We start from the raw sequence: 7,223 nt of genomic DNA, 5'->3' as shown, positions 1-7,223 counted from the left end.
ACACAATCATGAGGTTTGATATCGACTTGTGTGTTTCAATAGGATACCGATGGTATGGTTTGAACCGATTTGATTTAGCCATTCTGAAGTCATCACTTGGTTGAAGCGCTGAACTAGGGAGGCATCGTTTACATATATATTGGTTTTCGCATGCTCTACTAGGTTAATGTCATGAGGTTGGCTATCGAGCATGCCCAAGTGATGACTTGATTGTGTGCTTGCTTGAATTCTTCACATTTCATACCATCGGTTAGTTGTCGAATCATTCCTCGATCTAACCTTCGTTCTTGGTTCATGTATGCTCTCTTCCACATAGGGCAAGCTAGAATTAACTATCTTACCCAGGACCGCCGAAGCAGCGTGGACCAGGGGAGAACTATACTTTGTCTTGTATGCCCTCTTCCACATAGGGCAAGCTAGAACTAACTATCTTACCCAGGACCGCCGAAGCAGCGTGGACCAGTGGAGGACTATACTTTGTTCATTACACCACAGTATTAAGTATGGTGTCCTCTTCCACATAGGGCAAGCTAGAACTAACTATCTTACCCAGGACCGCCGAAGCAGTGTGGACCAGGGGAGGACTATACTTTATACTTCACACACTAGCCATACTGAAGTCATCACTTGGTTGAAGCGCTGAACTACGGCGGGGTAATCGTTTACAGGTTATAATCATATAGCTGCATGCTCATTAGTAGATAATGGAATATTGTATGGCAATATGAGCATGCCCAAGTGATGACTTTGTTTCAAGCTCAACAGGTAGGGTATTGAGTCCTCTTCCACATAGGGCAAGCTAGAATGAACTATCTTACCCAGGACCGCCGGAGCAGCGTGGACCAGTGGAGGACTCTATACTTTATACTTCACACCACAGTATTGAGTACGACTTGCATAAAGCCCCTAATGAGAACCACGAGGGCTCTCTCAATGTAGAACCACGAGGGCTCTAGTACCGATTCTCTCGGTACGGCTTGGTCCGTGTTCCTTTATGCTTGTACTCTAAGTATTAAGTATTGTGTCCTCTTCCACATAGGGCAAGCTAGAACTAACTATCTTACCCAGGACCGCCGAAGCAGTGTGGACCAGGGGAGGACTATACTTTATACTTCACACACTAGCCATACTGAAGTCATCACTTGGTGGGGGTGAACTACGGCGGTATCTATCGTTTTGGTTCGGTCTATATAGGGTCGCTTGCATGCTCATTCGAATATAATGTAATTGTGTATGGCAATATGAGCATGCCCAAGTGATGACTTTGTTTCAAGCTCAACAGGTAGGGTATTGAGTCCTCTTCCACATAGGGCAAGCTAGAATGAACTATCTTACCCAGGACCGCCGGAGCAGCGTGGACCAGTGGAGGACTCTATACTTTATACTTCACACCACAGTATTGAGTACTTCTTGCATAAAGCCCCTAATGAGAACCACGAGGGCTCTCTCAATGTAGAACCACAAGGGCTCTAGTACCGATTCTCTCGGTACGGCTTGGTCCGTGTTCCTTTATGCTTGTACTCTTAGAAAGTCTCAACCCGGAGGTCTTGACTTTGATTGTCATAGTTGGACTACGACGGGGCATCCGACCATTGCTGATCGAACACCCCTGATTCACCATCTTTCGGGTAGGCGGTACGCGTACCTCCGGACGCGGAAGTCTCAACCCGGAGGTCTTGACTTTGATTGTCATAGTTGGACTACGACGGGGTATCCGACTCATCGAATACCCCAGAAGCACACCATCTTTCGGGTAGGCGGTACGCGTACCTCCGGACGCGGAAGTCTCAACCCGGAGGTCTTGACTTTGATTGTCATAGTTGGACTACGACGGGGTATCCGACTCATCGAATACCCCAGAAGCACACCATCTTTCGGGTAGGCGGTACGCGTACCTCCGGACGCGGAAAGTCTCAACCCGGAGGTCTTGACTTTGGTTGTCATAGTTGGACTATGACGGGGCATCCGACCATTGCTGATCGAACACCCCTGTTACACCATCTTTCGGATAGGCGGTGCGCGACACCACCGACGCGGAAAGTCTCAACCCGGAGGTCTTGACTTTGTATTGTTGGATAGTCCTCTTCCACTATAGGGCAAGCTGGAAATATTCCATTTTACCCAGGACTGCCGAGGCAGCGTGGACCAGGGGAGAACTTCACGGAATCTTCAGGCATCCATGATTGCCATAGTGCGTAAGCCGCCGCTGTGCGCGTCAACTCGTTCCCCGTGAGGAGGAGTCTAGCCGCCGCTAAAAGACGAAGCATTAAGTGTCCTCATTCCACTATAGGGCAAGCTAGAATTAACTATCTTACCCAGGACCGCCGAAGCAGCGTGGACCAGGCGAGGACTATACTTTATACTTCACACCACAGTATTGAGTACGACTTGCATAAAGCCCCTAATGAGAACCACGAGGGCTCTCTCAATGTAGAACCACGAGGGCTCTAGTACCGATTCTCTCGGTACGGCTTGGTCCGTGTTCCTTTATGCTTGTACTCGCGGAAAGTCTCAACCCGGAGGTCTTGACTTTGATTGTCATAGTTGGACTACGACGGGGCATCCGACCATTGCTGACCGAACACCCCTGATTCATCATCTTTCGGATAGGAGGTGCGCCCACCTCCGACGCGGAAGTCTCAACCCGGAGGTTCGGACTTAGAGTTTTTCCCATTTAAAAGTTTTTCTCTTAGCCATACTGAAGTCATCACTTGGTGAACGATTGAACTAGGGCGGGTTAATCGTTTATAGGTATCATGTGGTTTGCATGCTCTCTTAGGTTAAGGTCATGTGGTTGGCTATCGAGCATGCCCAAGTGATGACTTTGTTTCACGCTTGCTTGATTTCTTCATGATTCCCTGTTATATAGTGTAATCATTCGAGAACAGGGAATCTTTGGTTTTGCTCAACAGGTATTGGATGTCAACTTGGTATCTAGATCGCATTAAGTCTCAACCCTTAGGTTCGGACTTGTATAGTGACATCTTGTTACGGTCTTGAGTCTCAACCCGCAGGTTCGGACTACTTAGTGTTTGATCGAATATAATATGGCAACTTGTGCCTAAGTCTCAACCCGCAGGTTCGGACTTCTGTTTATTTGGCCAATGTATGTATAAGGCAACTTGTGCCTAAGTCTCAACCCGCAGGTTCGGACTTGTGTATTTGTTCGAAGTCATGTATAAGGCAACGTGTGCCTAAGTCTCAACCCGCAGGTTCGGACTTGTTAGTGTTTCGTCAACTTTCATATGGCAACTTGTGCCTAAGTCTCAACCCGCAGGTTCGGACTTGTGTATTTGTTCGAAGTCATGTATAAGGCAACTTGTGCCTAAGTCTCAACCCGCAGGTTCGGACTTGTGTATTTGTTCGAAGTCATGTATAAGGCAACGTGTGCCTAAGTCTCAACCCGCAGGTTCGGACTTGTTAGTGTTTCGTCAACTTTCATATGGCAACTTGTGCCTGAGTCTCAACCCGCAGGTTCGGACTTCTATAGTGTTTCGTCAATTATCATATGGCAACTTGTGCCGAAGTCTCAACCCGCAGGTTCGGACTTCTGGAAGGATCACTTGGCCACTAATGATCCTTCCGCAGGTTCACCTACGGAAACCTTGTTACGACTTTTACTTCCTCTAAATCATCAAGTTCGGTCAACTTCGATAAAGCAGACGCGGTTCACGAGGATCCAGCGAACGATCATCTCCAAAGACCTCACTAAATAATCCATCGGTAGTAGCGACGGGCGGTGTGTACAAAGGGCAGGGACGTATTCAACGCTGGCTGATGACCAGCACTTACTAGAAGTTCCGAGTTCATATGGACCATTGCAATCCATAATCCCTACTAAGTGAGTATTTGAGTGATTTCCCGTTCCTCTCGGAATAGGAGACACGCTGCTACCCACATTGTAGCACGCGTGTAGCCCAGAACATCTAAGGGCATCACGGACCTGTTATCGCTCGATCTCATTTTGCTAAACACAAATTGTCCTGCTAAGCAGCGTACCGTAAGTGCACTTGCGCACACGAACAGCGAAGGTGTCAGGTCATACTCCACCGAAAGGTCCTAACCCGTTCCAATCGGCATCGACGCATTAACGCTGACTGCGTTCTAGTTAGCATATGTGAGTCACGTTCGTTATCGGAATTAACCAGACAAATCAATCCACGAACTAAGAACGGCCATGCACCACTACCCTTAAATTTGAGAAAGAGCTATTAATCTGTCTCACCTCCATAAGTTCGGACCTGGTAAGTTTTCCCGTGTTGAGTCAAATTGAACCGCAAGCTCCATTTCATTGTGGTGCCCTTCCGTCAATTCCTTTAAGTTTCAACTTTGCAACCATACTTCCCCCGGAACCTGACTTTGGTTTCCCGGAAGCTACTGAGAGCACCTGGTTGTAGCGTCTCCCAATTGCTAGTTGGCATCGTTTACGGTTAGAACTAGGGCGGTATCTAATCGCCTTCGATCCTCTAACTTTCGTTCTTGATTAAAGAAAGCATCCTTGACAAATGCCTTCGCTTTAGTTAGTCTTACGACGGTCTACGAATTTCACCTCTCGCGCCGTAATACTAGTGTCCCCAACTACTTCTGTTAATCATTACCTCCGGTCTGAGTACAAACCAATGAAAGATTAGACCAAGGTCGTATTCCATTATTCCATGCAAGATTATTCTAGGGCGTTTGGGCACCCTGCTTTAAGCACTCTAATTTGTTCAAGGTAAACGTGAGCGGTCGAGCTCTATGTTACACTTGCACCCGTTGAAGGGCACACCATGACACAGACTTGGTGCCCTACCACACCATTGAGTCGCAACCAGATTCCGACTTGGCCCACCGACCACGGGTTGACCGGGTCGGCGGAGCCGGACTGTGTTGGACAAGTATCAACTTCGAACGTTTTAACCGCAACAATTTTAATATACGCTAGTGGAGCTGGAATTACCGCGGCTGCTGGCACCAGACTTGCCCTCCACTTGATCCTCGTAGAAGGATTTATGCTCTACTCATTCCAATTATGAAACATCATTAAAGAGTTTCATATTGTTATTTCTCGTCACTACCTCCCCGTCCCGGGATTGGGTAATTTACGCGCCTGCTGCCTTCCTTGGATGTGGTAGCCATTTCTCAGGCTCCCTCTCCGGAATCGAACCCTGATTCCCCGTTACCCGTTGCAACCATGGTAGTCCTCTATACTACCATCCATAGTTGATAGGGCAGATATTTGCGAGATCTGTCGTCGGTGCGAGACCATACGATCAGCATCATTATCCAGACTTCAACTCAATGACACGGAGAACCCGCGATTGGTTTGACTAATAAGTGCACCAGTTCCCGCGAGGGTCCTGGCATGTTGCATGTATTAGCTCTAGATTTTCCACAGTTATCCAAGTAACTAGGTTGATGATCTCGAAAATTATAGCTGTTATACTGAGCCTTATGCGGTTTCACATTAAATCTGTTTGTACTTAGACATGCATGGCTTAACCTTTGAGACGAGCGTATATTACTGGTAGGATCAACCAGAATTCCGACTTTGCGTTCGAATGTTCATTGTCCCATTGCACCCGGAGGAGCAAACACCACGTTCTATATGTTGTCAAGTCCGGTAGCACACGGGAGGCGAGCCCCCGTGCGAACCTCATTGCCCTCGTATCACACACACCCGATGCACCGGACAGGCACTTGAGCGGCATTCGACTCCGCTAAGCGCTCGTGCGCCCGATTGTGCATGCGCTGACGGGGCCTTCATACCCCTACCACAGCGACCTTATGCCAAACTTCCATGAATACTTAGGTGAGCTGACAAGGGCCTTCATTTCCCTACCATCAACTAAAGGACACGCTAGGCGCGTCCGATCATTGCAACTGCGGGGCTTTCATACCCCAATCACCACAGTACGCAATTCACCAGAGTTTAATCACAACCCCCCCGGACATGGCACACTATTAACTTGCAACAAAACTTAGTGTGTGCCGGGCACATCGGTTCCACAAAATCATTCCCGATGTACCCCAATTGGGGTTGTGAACGCATCCATGGTCCTCTGACACACCCAACCAAGCGTGGATACTACATACCTCAAACACCCAGTACACTAACAGACAAATCAACATATGGTTGCTTTCCCCCAGACATTTGCCAATCACTTGGCACCCGGACGGGAACTCGCTCCTGATTGCGCCATTGCCACCCATTTGCCAAGAGCGAGTTCTGTATGTAGATTTCATTTGGAAAGACAACCGTGTACTGGATATTCTATCCGACGATTACAGATGACGAGTACGAGACTCGACTACACTCACGGATAATACATTTTGGGTCGAGATTGCTTTCGGGGTTTTCGATTGGTCTTGCGCTTGTAAACGTATAACTTTGACTTGTGGTAACCTCGGTATGTTAGTCGATCACGTGGTTGTGAACTGGGTACGGGTGGGCAATCTGTTCACTTGCACTCTGGGTAGGAATATGGTGAGCGCTATAGGTTAAAGATCATGGTATGGTTCCATCGTGATGACTTTCGCTAGATAGTAGGATGTTTGGATAGTTATAACGTTTTTGGCCATTTGTTCATAGTGTTCGGTTCATTGAGGAATTCGATTGGTCTTTGCTTCACACACGTGGTCGATCACTTGGATGTGAACTAGGGTGAGAATAAGGTGTTCACTAGTGCTCTTAGGTTTTGGATCAGTACTGAGCACTTGATTGGTTTCGCATAATATGTATCCATAGTGATGACTCTTTCCAGCTTAAGATTTCGTTACCAGTTTCGAATCCTCCCCACGTTCGCTTTTACTTGGTTAGGTTTTCGAGTGTAGATTTGAAAGCAATCTCATGTATGTATCCCATCTGATATAAGCCACTGACAGTTCATGTCACCTCGTTCAACTCTCGCTGGGTCACAGAAGTATGTTACTGCGCCCATTATCCCTACTCGGATAGGTTCGGTTCGTTCGTTTTATACTACGGTGAGTAAACTCAATTTGTGCATCGCATAGCCATGGAAAGCAAGCTTTCGCGGGCCTCTTCGACTGTTTTGATACGAGCTGTGCCCGTGATGCTTGTCATCCCAGGATACTAGACCCCTTTGGACGACCGCATGACCATCAGAAAGTAAATTCCACGTTCGATTTGGGGTGTGAACCCCGAACATAAAGTCTTTGTGTAGAACCACGAGGGCTCTATAGTACCGATTCTCTCGGTACGCTTGGTCCGTGTTCCTTTATGT

This window comes from Anopheles coustani (assembly GCF_943734705.1).
Source record: "Anopheles coustani chromosome X unlocalized genomic scaffold, idAnoCousDA_361_x.2 X_unloc_114, whole genome shotgun sequence".
In the NCBI taxonomy this organism is placed as follows: domain Eukaryota; kingdom Metazoa; phylum Arthropoda; class Insecta; order Diptera; family Culicidae; genus Anopheles; species Anopheles coustani.
Note: the sequence above shows the minus strand (reverse complement) of the source record.